Consider the following 14,851-nt stretch of genomic DNA (forward strand, 5'->3'; position numbering starts at 1 on the left):
AGAGATTAGAACCTTCTCAGGTTTTTCCCTGGCATGTGCAGAGCCCTGAACATGATTCCCAGAAATGTGTCAGAGCTTTCAAAACCTCCTATGGGCACTTGTTTTCCAATTTTTCTTATTTTGGTCAACCTCTTATTTGCTCCAATAACCTCAGATATGTGGATGACACCACCCTTATGGCAGAAAGTGAAGAAGAACTAAAGAGCCTCTTGATGAAGGTGAAGGAGGAGAGTGAAAAAGTTGGCTTAAAGCTCAACGTTCAGAAAACTAAGATCATGGCATCTGGTCCCATCACTCCATGGGAAATAGATGGGGAAACAGTGGAAACAGTGTCAGACTTTACTTTTTTGGGCTCCAGAATCACTGCTGATGGTGACTGCAGCCATGAAATTAAAAGACGCTTACTCCTTGGAAGGAAGGTTATGGCCAACCTAGATAGCATGTTTAAAAGCAGAGACATTACTTTGCCAACAAAAGTCCGTCTAGTCAAGGCTATGGTTTTTCCAGTGGTCATGTATGGATGTGAGAGTTGGACGGTGAAGAAAGCTGAGCGCCGAAGAATTGATGCTTTTGAACTGTGGTGTTGGAGAAGACTCTTGAGAGTCCCTTGGACTGCAAGGAGATCCAATCAATCCATCCTAAAAGAGATCAATCTTGGGTGTTCATTGGAAGGTCTGATGTTGAAGCTGAAGCTCCAATACTTTGGCCACCTCATGCGAAGGGTTGACTCATTGGAAAAGACCCTAATGCTGGGTAGGATTGGGGGCGGGAGGAGAAGGGGACGACAGAGGATGAGATGGTTGGATGGCATCACCGACTCGATGAACATGGGTTTGGGTAGACTCCGGGAGTTGGTGATGGACAGAGAGGCCTGGCGTGCTGCAGTTCATGGGGTTGCAGAGAGTCGGACACGACTGAGCGACTGAACTGAACTGAACTGAACTTATTTGCTCCAACTGGTATTGCCACCTCTGGGAGATACATTGTTAAACAGTTACCACTGACTGGTTTTGGCAGTTGCTCTGAGAATAAAACTGTTTGCTCTGAAGAATCTCTGAGTCAGGTAAAACAGTGACAGGCCCTGTGAACAGTAACTTTTCAGGGAGATAACAAAAAAGTCAAATAGTAATGGTTCCCTGAAGGATTTGGGAAATCTACAAACATATTCTGCCCTCTCTAGCAGTGGCTAGCCTACTGATTTTCACAGCTACCATGGTATTGGGGTTCTTGGTTTTCAGCTATTTTTAAAAATAAACATTTCTTACATGATTGCATTAATTAATCCCCTAAGTTATAAACAATTGGGTTTTGCTAGTGTTCTCATTGCTGTTATAGAAGAATAAATTTTTAGAGGTTTTTACTCCATCACTGGGCTTACCAGGTAACACTAGTGGTAAAGAACCTGCTTGCCAATGCAGGAGACATAAGAGATGAGGTTGGATCCCTGGGTCTGGAATATCCCCTGGAAGAGGGAAGGGCAACCCACTCTAGTATTCTTGCCTAGAGAATCCCTTGGACAGAGGAGCCTGGTGAGCTATGGTCCACAGGGTCACAAAGAGTCGGACATGACTGAAGCACACGTGCACGGACTCCACCATTATGAAAGTACTTACACAGCCTTACTTTTAATAGGAAAAAAGTTGTAAAAATATGTTATAGTAAGAGAATGGACAGTTAATTGTGATCTCTGTACAGTGGAACTCAGCAGTTAAAATAATGGACTAAGAGTATAAATCTGTACTTGGATAGCTATAAAAACCAAATTGTAGAATGATACCTATAGTAAAAATATTTATATAATTAAAACACATAAAACACACTAATATTTTTGATATGTGCATATATTGAAAGAAAATTATTTTTACAAAACATAGGCTGGGAGGGTAAATATCTTATGCACAATAGTGATGGCGATTTGCAATAAAAAAATAAGAGCAACTTTCCCCATATTTATTTATAGTATTTATTCTTTTATGAAGAAAACATGGACACATGAATGTTTGCTATATTATTTTTGTGGTTTTCTCTATTTGAACTTAGGAAGAAATAAGAAGAAAGTCATAATGGTTTGGGTTCTGTTTTCTGGCAACTCACTTGACTCTGTTCAATTTTTTATAATCTATGAGTGAACAGAAAAGAAAAGACAAGAGTAAGATAAATAACTGCTGAATCACAATTGGGTCTGTTATAAAATGATTTTGAAATGGATTTCAAATCTGGAATGTCAAATTCTCGTTTTCATTCATCTTTAAAAAAAATAATCACAAGTTCAAACCATATAGAAAAAAGGTGAATCATTCCCTTCAGCCTTCCTAAAATCTCCATAGTATGACTCTGCTCCAGTGATGGAAATGAAAAAATCGACAGAGTTTCTGTTCTGTCTAAATTCTTGGTTTGTAATGCCTCCATCGCTTTTCAGTGGAGGGAAAAGGAGTTACTTTACAGTTATAACCACTTGAAAGAATTACCACCTCATTTCCAGAGATTCCTGACATCCCATTATAGGAGCACACATATCAGTTCTATTTTACAAGCAGTAAGTGGGGTAATCTGAATTGCCATGATACATAATTTGTCTCACAGACTATTTGACAAGGTAAAATGAAAAACAAACCCAAGCCTAGTCCCTCTTGATCTGTTACTCAGCCAGAGAAAGCATCAAAAAGAGTTCTCATTACCACGTGGGACCACTAGGTGTCACTAAAGATAAAGCTTGTATATATTAGAGACTAACTAGGAAAACAGAAAAGGCAAGCACAATTCATCATGTTAACTGAGAGAACTGAAATTTCCACCTTCATTTGACACAATGGAAAATGGCTTAATACCACCTAGCTTAATACCCCCAGGAAATGGTTTCAGGCCCTGTCATATCTGTGCATGGACCCATTTGGGTTGGCAAAAGCATTTAGCAGAAAAATAACTAAATGACCTCACAAAAAACTCAAGAAGTATGTTATAGAATGACTTTGTTAATAAAATGGGGTTAAAATTTCAAGCCTCAAGTTCTGGAGTCCCTCTTGGGAATGGCGTCTAAAATTTCAACAGCTGCCTCCAGGTGGCAGTGAGTCAGATAAATTAAATTCTCTTTAGACAAGGTAATTGAGATATGATGTTTTTCAAATTAATTTCTACTTTTCTCTAGGATTTCCCCCATTTATGTCTTTATCCTGAAAAACAAACCTGGCAGATAGTATAAATTCAGCACATATTTGCTGGATGAATAGTATGAATCAAGGGAAGGAAACCAGTATTTATTTAGTTCCTCTTTATGCCTTGTTCTTTTCTGGCTTTCTTGCATTCCCTTTTCACCTAATCTTCACAAAAAACCCTGTGAGGTAGTCATTGCAATCACGGGTGAGTACAAGCAATACTCACAGCATATAAAGACAAATGGTCTTTACTTTTATCTCTTATCATCCTTTAAACCTTTATTCAGTAGGAAAATTCTTTTCCTGCTCCTGGATAAAACCTTCAGGCATAGCTAGGATATATGACCTCCTGTTGATATTAAAACATCCTATGATCACTTTCAGTGGTAGAACTGTCACAATTTAGTAATGAAAACTGTACAATTTCATGTAATAGCACAACTTATTTCACTCAAAATCACAACTTCCCCTCCCCAACCTGGGGCTGGTGGTGGTCTGGCAGCTTCCAAAAGTGACTAACATACTCTTCTCAGCTCCTATAGTACTTCTACGCAACTCCTTTCTGACTCCCTAACATACTTTGGAAAGAAGAAGAGATGACAAGGGAAGTAAATGGTCTTTCTTTGAATGGTGCTTTTGAGATGGAAACATTTGATTGCATTTTCAAAGGTGCAAGCTAAGCATTTTCTTCTAGCTGACCACTCTCTCTCACTCTTTCATATATTTTAAATTTCTTTATTTTAAGTCAAATTTATCTTTAATATACCTTTCTTTATCAAATACTGTGGTATTCCCTCCTTCTATAATAATAGAAGTCCCAAGTTTTAGCTGAGCCCACGGCCCCTTGCAATAAGGACTTCATTTCCCAGTCACCCATATCATGATCCATGTACAAATTCTCGAAGCATACTTAAATGGAGAGGCTAGCTTTGTTTTTCCTTTCCTCTTTCATATGAGCTGGAGCAAGGACATAGTCTTGCAGGCTCTGTGACAGTGAGGTGGAAGCCCTATGCTGAGGGCCTTGGCAATCATGGAACTGACTTAGCAGCTTTGTATACATCAGTTCAGTTCAGTCGCTCAGTCGTGTCCGACTCTCTGCGACCCCATGAATTGCAGCACGCCAGGCCTCTCTGTCCATCACCAACTCCCAGAGTCTACCCAAACCCATGTTCATCGAGTCGGTGATGCCATCCAACCATCTCATCCTCTGTCGTCCCCTTCTCCTCCCGCCCCCAATCCTACCCAGCATTAGGGTCTTTTCCAATGAGTCAACCCTTCGCATGAGGTGGCCAAAGTATTGGAGCTTTGGCTTCAACATCAGTCCTTCCAATGAACACCCAGGACTGATCTCTTTTAGGATGGACTGGTTGGATCTCCTTGCAGTCCAAGGGACTCTCAAGAGTCTTCTCCAACACCACAGTTCAAAAGCATCAATTCTGCGGCGCTCAGCTTTCTTCACTGTCCAACTCTCACATCCATACATGACCACTGGAAAAACCATAGCCTTGACTAGATGGAGTTTTGTTGGCAAAGTAATGTCTCTGCTTTTAAACATGCCATCTAGGTTGGCCATAACCTTCCTTCCAAGGAGTAAGCGTCTTTTAATTTCATGGCTGCAGTCACCATCAGCAGTGATTCTGGAGCCCAAAATGTAAAGTCTGACACTGTTTCCACTGTTTCCCCATCTATTTCCCATGGAGTGATGGGACCAGATGCCATGATCTTAGTTTTGTGAACGTTGAGCTTTAAGCCAACTTTTTCACTCTCCTCCTTCACCTTCATCAAGAGGCTCTTTAGTTCTTCTTCACTTTCTGCCATAAGGGTGGTGTCATCCGCATATCTGAGGTTATTGATATTTCTCCCGGCAATCTTGATTCCAGCTTGTGTTTCTTCCAGCCCAGCGTTTCTCATGATGTACTCTGCATATAAGTTAAATAAGCAGGGTGATAATATACAGCCTTGACGTACTCCTTTTCCTATTTGGAACCAGTCTGTTGTTCCATGTCCAGTTCTAACTGTTGCTTCCTGACCTGCATACAGGTTTCTCAAGAGACAGGTCAGATGGTCTGGTATTCCCATCTCTTTCAGAATGTTCCACAGTTTATTGTGATCCACACAGTCAAAGGCTTTGGCATAGTCAATAAAGCAGAAAGAGATGTTTTTCTGGAACTCTCTTGCTTTTTTGATGATCCAGCAGATATTGGCAATTTGATCTCTGGTTCCTCTGCCTTTTCTACAACCAGCTTGAACATCTGGAAGTTCACGGTTCACGTATTGCTGAAGCCTGGCTTGGAGAATTTTGAGCATTACTTTACTAGCATGTGAGATGAGTGCAATTGTGCGGTAGTTTGAGCATTCTTTGGCATTGCCTTTCTTTGGGATTGGAACAAAAACTGACCTTTTCCAGTCCTGTGGCCACTGCTGAGTTTTCCAAATTTGCTGGCATATCGAGTGCAGCACTTTCACAGCATCACCTTTGAGGATTTGAAATAGCTCAACTGGAATTCCATCACCTCCACTAGCTTTGTTCGTAGTGATGCTTTCTAAGGCCCACTTGACTTCACATTCCAGGATGTCTGGCTCTAGGTGAGTGATCACACCATCGTGATTATCTGGGTCGTGAAGATCTTTTTTGTACAGTTCTTCTGTGTATTCTTGCCACCTCTTCTTAATATCTTCTGCTTCTGTTAGGTCCATACCATTTCTGTCCTTTATCGAGCCTATCTTTGTATACATAGGCTTCTTTTAATGAAGATAGTTAAACTTCTAGTCTACTGCTTTAAGTTTTTATCACTTACAGACAAGCAAACTCCTAAGTGATAGATTTGGAAAAGACCCTGATGCTAGGAACGATTGAAGGCAGGAGGAGAAGGGGATGATAGAGGATGAGATGGTTGGATGGCATCACCGGCTTGATGGACATGAGTTTGACTGGGACATGGACCAGGAGTTGATGATGGACAGAGAAGCCTAGCGTGCTGCAGTTCATGGGGTCACAAAGAGTCAGACATGACTGAGTGACTGAACTGAAGTGATAGAAACATATAAGTAAATGAGACTTAATTTTAGAAGAGCTTTGTTGATGAAGAAAATCAAGATTAAGAAAATGGCCTTTACTCATGCATCCTAACTTTTATCACTTTACATTCATGACACTGTATGAGGTTCTGGAAGGAGAGTGAACAAAGGTGAAGTAAAGGAGGTTCTGCCCACAAGAGGTCACTCTCATCCTCTTCTCATCCTTCCCATACCAGGCACTGGATCAACACCCTGAGGCTGGTTTCTTCTCCAACATTTCTTCTCTGTTCTCTGAGGCAGCATGCCTTGTTTTTTCCTTATTAAATTCCAAGAATATCTACTGACATCCAGGGAAATAAGTAAAGAAAGAATGTTACCATGGTGTTTTCATGCTTAATTTCCTATAATTATATTTCTCTTAGATAAATTATGTATTATAATGTGTTATAAAAATATATAGTAGGAACTTGGATTTTTTTTCCTAAAATGGTCAATTCTCTGTCAGATTCTGAGACTGTTTCCCTAAGAGACTTCCAGTTCAAGGACATACTCCATGAACAAAAGTTTCTATAGTTACTGCCTCTTTTGGCAAGTTCATGTTGCACATTAGCATATTAAATGCCAGAGTACCCCTGAGGTGCTCTCAGAAATGTATTTAATTTTCTTTAACCTAGCATTTTCCAATCTCATTTGATTAGGGGACCCTTTCATCCTATAGCATCTATCAGCATGTATTAATACGGCACCCTCTGCATCCTGGGGTGTCACAGTGAGCCTTTCATGTTGTCCACAAGTTTGATCACTGATTGAATAATAAGTCTTTCATAATTTTCACATAAAAGTTAGGCTTATGCAGAGCATTTCCTTAGTTTGAAATAATTTTCTCATAAATTTTACTTAAAACTCTGGTATCAATGACTGATTTTCTGTTTGACAGAATAAATGCACAAGTTACAAGCATTATTACTGAAAAAATTTTTAAAGAGCCAATTATAGATTTAGGCTTATTTTTCCAAAGTAATAGTTTCCATGGTTGTGACTTTATGTTATGCATATATGGTACCATATATTTGTTGGAAAAGTATTTGTGGGTCTTTTGATAAAATGTATTTTGATACTGTCTTTGATTGTGTGTGCGTGCATGGGTACTCAGTCGTGTCCGACTCTCTGCAATCCCATGGACTATAGCCAGCCAGGCTCCCCTGTCCATGGAATTTTCCAAGCAAGAATACTGGAGTGGGTTGCCATTTCCTTCTCCAGGAGATCTTCCTGACCCAGGGATTGAACTCTTGTCTGTTTTGTCTCCTGCTTTGGCAGGCGGGTTCTTTACCAACTGAGTCAACAGGGAACCCCATCTCGTGGTGAATCTTAAAGGTACAACTGAGGAGCTAGAGAACCTTCACTCTTTGGATTGAGTGATGGAAGCATGAAAGAGCAGGAAGGCAATTGGGGGAGAGACTTGAGAGCAGGGAAAAGAGGGAGGAGGAGACATTGCTTGCTTATTAATGAAATCACTGCGAAGTCCACCCTTCCCATGTTTATAAACTGACCTAAAGAAATGTCCTTGTTTTTTTCTCCCAGGTACCTCTCTTTCTTCTCTTTACATTGTATTTCAAAATGGAAAGGACATGGTTAAAATGAGCAAAGGCCATTCTGATTTTTTTTACTACCTAGCATTTAATTATAGGAATGATAAATATATGAAGCTAAAAATAATGCCTAGTGGAAAACAATCCCTAATGGAAAAATCAACAGGAAGGCAGGATGCTGGCCCCATCCCTAACATGTTCATTGTAGTTTAGAATTCCGTTGTATATGATTTTTAGTTTGGTTATTTTAAGATTTTAATTAATCAGGACATTTCTTTAAACCTATAGCTGAATGATTATGCCACATTTAAAAAAAAATAATTAAACTTTCCACCTTCACATTAAAGAAAATTCTTCCAACAATTGGCCTTAATTTTTTTAAGTTTAATTTCTGGAAAACTGGCAATTTGATGAGTTAGAGGGTTGGAGAAGGACTTGGTTATATATCACATTTTCATTTAGATATGGTAATTTTCAGGATGTATCATTGAATTTAGAATGAAATTCTTATAATGGGGAAAAAAGGAGGAAAGTCCATAAATAATTTTAGCATGCCATCTGTTTTATAGTAAAATTTGAGAATTGTTACAAAGTGACTCAAGATTCCCCCATGGAAGTTTTTAAGTATGAAAAATCTATAATACTCTTGGTAGTCCACCATTAAGTTTTTAAATTTAAAAGACTTATGTAATGTGTAGGGCACCGGACATTATGTAATAATTTTCTGTTCTTTAACACCACCACATTTCTAAAGTAGATAGAAAATACAGAAACTCATCTCCATTCAACAAGAGTAAATAAACAAAAAAGACTCTCAAGAAAGTATGATCTAGTCAAACACTCAGGGTTATTTTATTTTCAAAATATTAAGATGAAAACATTAAAGCATATGTTGATGGGATTAAAAAGTATAAAAATTTAGAGACTGATGACAACATGACTACCCTCAAGGTCGCCCTCTAGAATGGGAAGAAGACAATAAACAAAATCAAAATGTAGGGTGTCATTTGGTTATAAATGCTGCAAAAAAAGAAAAAAAGTAGAGAAGGGGGAGCAGAGATTTTGATTTTGGGCATAAGAGGAGGGGATGTAATTTGCAGTGTTAAATAGTATGGATAGCAAATGCTTCAGTGAGAAAGTTATATTTAGGCAAAGACTAAAAGGAGTGATGGAGGAACCATGCATCCATGCACCTGGAAGAAGGGCATTCCAGTAGGGGAAACAGCAAGTGTATAGGTTATGGGACCAGAGCATTCTTGGACTCCTCAAAGAGACCACTGTTGACTGAAAAAAAATGTGAGAGTCATGGGTTAAGTTTTATACGGGGCAAAATAAGGACTATTGCCCCAGAGACAGCATTTCATATAGCTCTGAGAAAATACTCCAAAGAGGTGGCGGGGAGGAGGTCAGTATATGTATAATTTTGATGAAAGGGGAGTATGTGCAATCAAGCACATAATTTTTGCAGAATGTTGCTGCTAGTCTTGTGAAAGTTATTGCTAGTCCTGTCACTGTGAAGGATTTTAATGCTTTTCTAGATATAAGCAGATGCAAAAATTGGGCTCATAAAATCTTCTCCTGAAAATACCTAACTATCTGAAGACCTGTCCTGTCATTTTTACCCAGAGCACAGAGTAACTCATTCCTGATCTTCTCCGTGAGTTCCTTTCAGGGGGTGTTGAAGGTCAGTAGCTTTAGTAACTCATAAGTTGATCCTTGTAGAGGTAGATGGCAAGTGCCAATTTGTAGTTGGTACCAATATAGTTGGACATAAGTGAGAAAGGGGTCAACTATTAGGACAGAAGGTGAGAGGGAAACCTCATAGACTAGTATAGTCACCTCGCAGATATTATGCATGAGAAAAGAATCTATTAGAAACTTTAGGTAGAAGAAGGACATAAACTGACATATCATTCTGATCTCTTTTGAGAAGTATATAGAGCAGTTAAGAGGTGTTTGTAATAATTCAGGCAAGAGATGATGTTTCTGAACCAGGGTTAATGCAGTGCAGATAAGAACAATGGTGAGAGTCTGACTTTATTTTCAAAGTAGGATGTCTGTATTAGGTGATGGATTGGATGTGGAGGGGTGAGAGAAAAAGAGAAATTATGAGAAAATAGAAGGATGGACATCCCATTCTGTAAAAAAGGAAGTCTAGGGAGGGAGTGCAAAGCAAGGATGGTAGAGAAAATAAGGAGTTTAGCTTTTATATACTAATTATGAAGATGTTCTAGTAGAGATGTAGACATATGGATATGAGAGTTTAGTCTGTGATACGAGATGCATCATAAGACCCTGACAAACATATAAATTAGTCAACAGAGAGTACAGGGAAAATGAGTTATTCAGGGGAAATTAGTTTGGGGTTTAAACTTACACTGTATAGCAAAAGGAATTTAAGTTGGACTAGAGAAGTCAATGTTTAAAAAAACAGTATGAAAAATGAGCAAATTTCTGACCTCTGAATGAAAAAAGATCTGAGGATAAAAATAATGGAAAAATCAAAAGGGAAAATATTGGTAGCTTTATGCACCTGCAAGTTTGAAATACCATCAAAAACATAATGTGAATAACAGTATTTATTCGTTGTTGTTCAGTTGCTCAGCCATGTCCGACTCTTTATGACCCCTTGGACTGCAGCATGCCAGGCTTCCCCATCCTTCACCATCTCGTGGAGTTTGCTCAAAGTCTATTTAGTCACTGGTGCTATCCAACCATCTCATCCTCCGTCGCCCCCTTGTCCTCATGCCCTCAATCTTTCCCAGCCTCAGGGTCTTTCCCAATGAGTCTGCTCTTCGCATCAGGTGGCCAAGGTATTGGAGTTTCAGCTTTAGCATCAGTCCTTCCAATGAACATTCAGGATTGATTTCCTTTAGGATTGACTGGTTTGATCTCCTTGCTGTTCAAGGGACTTTTAAAAGTCTTCTTCAGCACCACAGTTCGAAAGCATCAATTCTTTGTCGCTCAGTCTTCTTTGTGGTCCAATAACAGTATGTGGAAAATATATCATAGATATGACAAATGTGACTCAGTAGTCTTATACAAAGAGGTTTTATAAAACAGTGATAAAAAGACTAAAATTTAGTGCAAAAAAAGTGAAAGGTCATGAGGATACAATTTATGGAAAAAGGAAAGGTCAATAAATATATTTTAAGTATTCAAACTGACCAATAATCAAAATTATGAAAATTAAAATAAAGCATTCCCCCCTCATTTTTCTTTTATCTTTTGCTTATCAACATGTCTGTTCCCAGCAGGAGAGCTCCGTCTGGGGTGAGACTCAGACCCTGTCATCCTCTTCTGGGAATGCACACTTGGATCTTCCTGACACATAATTCAGAAATGTAAATCCTTGGAATAGTTCATGCCCTGTGACACAACAGTCACATTTCAAAAGATTGAAAGGAGATTCAATGGAAAGTTTGTTTACAAAGATATCCATCACAGTATGGTTTATACTGTGAAACATAATAATAATGCAACGACTAACAAAAGCAAAATGATTGCCCCAGACCTGGAGGACCTCCTGGGCAAACCATAGAATTTTGAGAAATGCTAAGCTACTAAATTTTGTGTAATATAACACAAAGCTAACTGATACGCTTAGTCACTCAAGCCCAGGGAGAAACTATTCTATTATTATGTGCTGTGCTGTGCTTAGTTGTTCAGTCATGTCTGACTCTTTGCAACCTCATGGACTGTAGCCCACGAGGCTCCTCTGTCCATGGGCATTCTCCAGGCAAGAATACTGGAGTGGGTGGCCATGCCTTCCTCCAGGGGATCTTCCCAACCCAGGGATCGAATCCAGGTCTACCGTATCGCAGGCAGATTCTTTACCACCTGAGTCACCAGGGACACCCAAGAATGCTGGAGTGGGTAGCCTATCCCTTCTCCAGGGGAACTTCCCGACTCAGGAATTGAATCGGGTTCTCCTGCATTGCAGATGGATTCATTAACTGAGCTACCGAGGAAGCCCAATAGTACAAGTGAACCAGCAGGCAAAGGGGACACATCTTGGGCTCCCCTTACCTCATTGTCCATACTTTCACCTCCAGAAAAGTAAGCTTTATCATAGGTGGAAGCTTCTCCATGTTAACTGTGAGTGGATTGTAGTCCCGTAGGGCCATGGGAGAAGCCTGAGCAAAGGCTTATCTGACCTTCGCTACTTCATGAGAGCCATCTGCCTCCCACTGCTTTATCAGCTATTCTTGTAAGACTCTAGGTGTCCCTTTAGTCTGTGTAGTGGGAAGAAAGTGGACCATAGTTAATTGAATTAATAAAGTCATACTTCAGAGTGGAGAAAAGCATCTATCATTTTTTTGTCGGGTGCCTGGGCTTCCCTGGTGGCTCAGATGGTAAAAAATCCGCCTGCAATGCAGGAGACCCAGGTTCGACCCCTGAGTCAGGAAGATCCCCTGAAGAAGGAAATGGCAACCCACTCTAGTATTCTTGCCTAGAGAATTCCATAGCTCCACAGCATGGAGCCTGGTGGGCAACAGGCCATGGGATCGCAGAGTCAGACACAACTGAGTGACTTTCACTCCCTCACTTCCTGAAAAGGAAAGGCAGGGAATTCAAATGACATTTGAGTGTTGGAAAAACAGGTTGTCATTTCTTGGCAGCACAGTCTAGTTCTGTCTTAAGGATGTTGGGTGGAAATTTTTCCCTCCCTTCATTTTTTTCAGCTCATATGTATTTCCAGGGAAATCCAATCCTTATATTTCTGATTTATTTGCACTTAACTCATCACAGTGTTTTTCAAGAACTATTTCCAGTGGGCCTTTAAAACATGACTCCATTTATTGGACAAATGAATTCCTCTTGCTGCCTATCCCAGGTAGCACACGCACAAGGAGGAAGTGACATTCTCTAGAAAAATCATTGGAATGCACCTTCATGAGGGAAGCAGGACTCCACTGGATAATTGGCTTTAGTGCTTTTCATGCTCTAAATAAAGGACACTGGAATATCCTGGTGGCCCTAAATGACTAGGAATTAGTTTGGTAGGGAGAATGGCAAGAACCGTCCTGGAGGCGATGATGGACTCTAGACCTAGGAGGATGTATAGATCAGCTCATCTGACTGAGGCAAGGGTGTCAGGAACAGCTACAATAACTCACTAGGAGCAACCCTTTGTAGCAAAGGACTGAAGTATGTATGCTTCAGTTTGGATTAAGTAGTCTGTTTAATGACAGTGAATAAACTCAAGCTGAAGAATATTCCCAGAGAAAAGCTCAGTCATCTCAGAGGTCCTATCTTTTCTTTTTTCTCCTAACTCTATTATATATATATATATATATATATATATATTCCAGTGCCCTCTTTAGAGAAGTTAATTCATCAGCTGTCCTCTCTCTTTCATATTCTTTCTCCATTGTTTTCTTCCAATCAGCATATAGGCATGTACAACTCTCCATATAAAGCCACCCTTTAAACCCTCTGTCACTCTGCCACTCACCTGTCCCTTTCAGCTGAGATTCTAGGAAAATTAACTCACACACTATCCATCCTTTGATTCTCAGTTGTCTGTTGAAGGGGAGCAGAATAAGTGACCCACAAATATGCCACGTTTGACAATGGATAATTTTTGAGCTGAAGTAAATCACCCCATTAGACCCAAACAAAACAAAACATAGCTCTCTTACCTCTCCCTTAACTTCCTAAAAGAATTTAGATAGGGAGCCTGACTGAGAGAGAGAGAGAGCTATTACCAGAGATAACTTTTATCTGAATGGCATATCTGTATGGCAGAGCAAGCATCTAATTATCAACTATCTGCTCTTCTTACAGTCTTGTAACCTATCCTCTTCCCCTTTGAAGTCCCAAGCCCTTATCTCATTCCTTGGCTCAGGATGACAAATAAACCTCAACTGCCTGACTTGCCCTTGCATCTCATCTTCTAATAGGGATGCCATACATTTATAACTAACTTTGTTTTTCTGTGAATCTGTCTTATGCCAATTTAATTATTAGACCAGCCAAAAAACCCTAGATGGGCAGAGGAAAATTTTTCCTCCTCTGTACTGCTCAACACATAAAAAACTATCTTTCACTTTTACCACTCATTTAATCTTTTTTTTTTTTTTTTTGGCTAAGGCTGGGCAAAGATCTTCATAATTAATATATTTAATTGAGTGGCACATTGCACTGTGCATCATTCTTGATGTGGCTATTGCTTTGAACACTATAGAAATGTCTCCCTACATCAACGTGTATCACAACAAACTCAGCTGAGCTTTTGTGTTCAGAGTTTTATTGGGGTTTTGTTACATAGGCATGACTGATTGAATCATTGGACATGTAATTAAACTGGATCTCCAGCCCCACTTCCCTTTTTGCAACCCTCTGGTAACAGAGTTGGTCTTTCTTTCATGGCCAGAACCTATCCAGGGGCCAGCATGAGTCACTTTGTTAACATAAATTCAGTGTAGTCCCATGTGGTTATCATGAGTAACAAAGACACTCCTACCACTCAGGAAATTCCAAGGATTTAGAGGTTCCCTCCCAGGAACCAGGGACAAAGACTAGCTAAACTCTCTTATTTTTTAAAATGAAATCTAGTTGACTTACAATGTTGTGTTAGTTTCTGGTGTACAGCAAAGTGATTCAGTTATATATTTTTTCAGATTTTTTTTGCACTGCAGTGTATTGCAAGATATTGAATATAATTTCTTGTGGGCTTCCCCAGTGGCTCACATGCTAAAGAATCTGCCTGCAATGCAAGGAGACCCAGGTTCAACCCCTGGGTCATGAAGATCCCTGGAGATGGGAACGGCAACCCACTCCAGCATTCTTGCCTGGAGAATCCCCATGGACAGAGGAGCCTGGCAGGCTGTGGTCCATGGGATCGCACAGAGTCAGAAACGACTGAGGGACTAAACACTTTCACTTTCACTTCCATACAGTAGGACTTTTCTCTTTATCCATTTTGTATATGGTAGTTTGAATCGACTAATCCTGGAGTTCTAATTTATCCCTCTCCGCCTTTCCCCTTTGGTACCTATACATTTGTCTTCTATGATTGAGTCTATTTCTGTGAGTCTGTTTCTGTTTTGTAAATAAGTTCATTTGTATCATATTTTAGCTTCCACA

The sequence above is a fragment of the Giraffa tippelskirchi genome, chromosome 5 (assembly GCF_054371585.1).
Source record: "Giraffa tippelskirchi isolate mGirTip1 chromosome 5, T2T-mGirTip1v1.2.pri, whole genome shotgun sequence".
Classification (NCBI taxonomy): domain Eukaryota; kingdom Metazoa; phylum Chordata; class Mammalia; order Artiodactyla; family Giraffidae; genus Giraffa; species Giraffa tippelskirchi.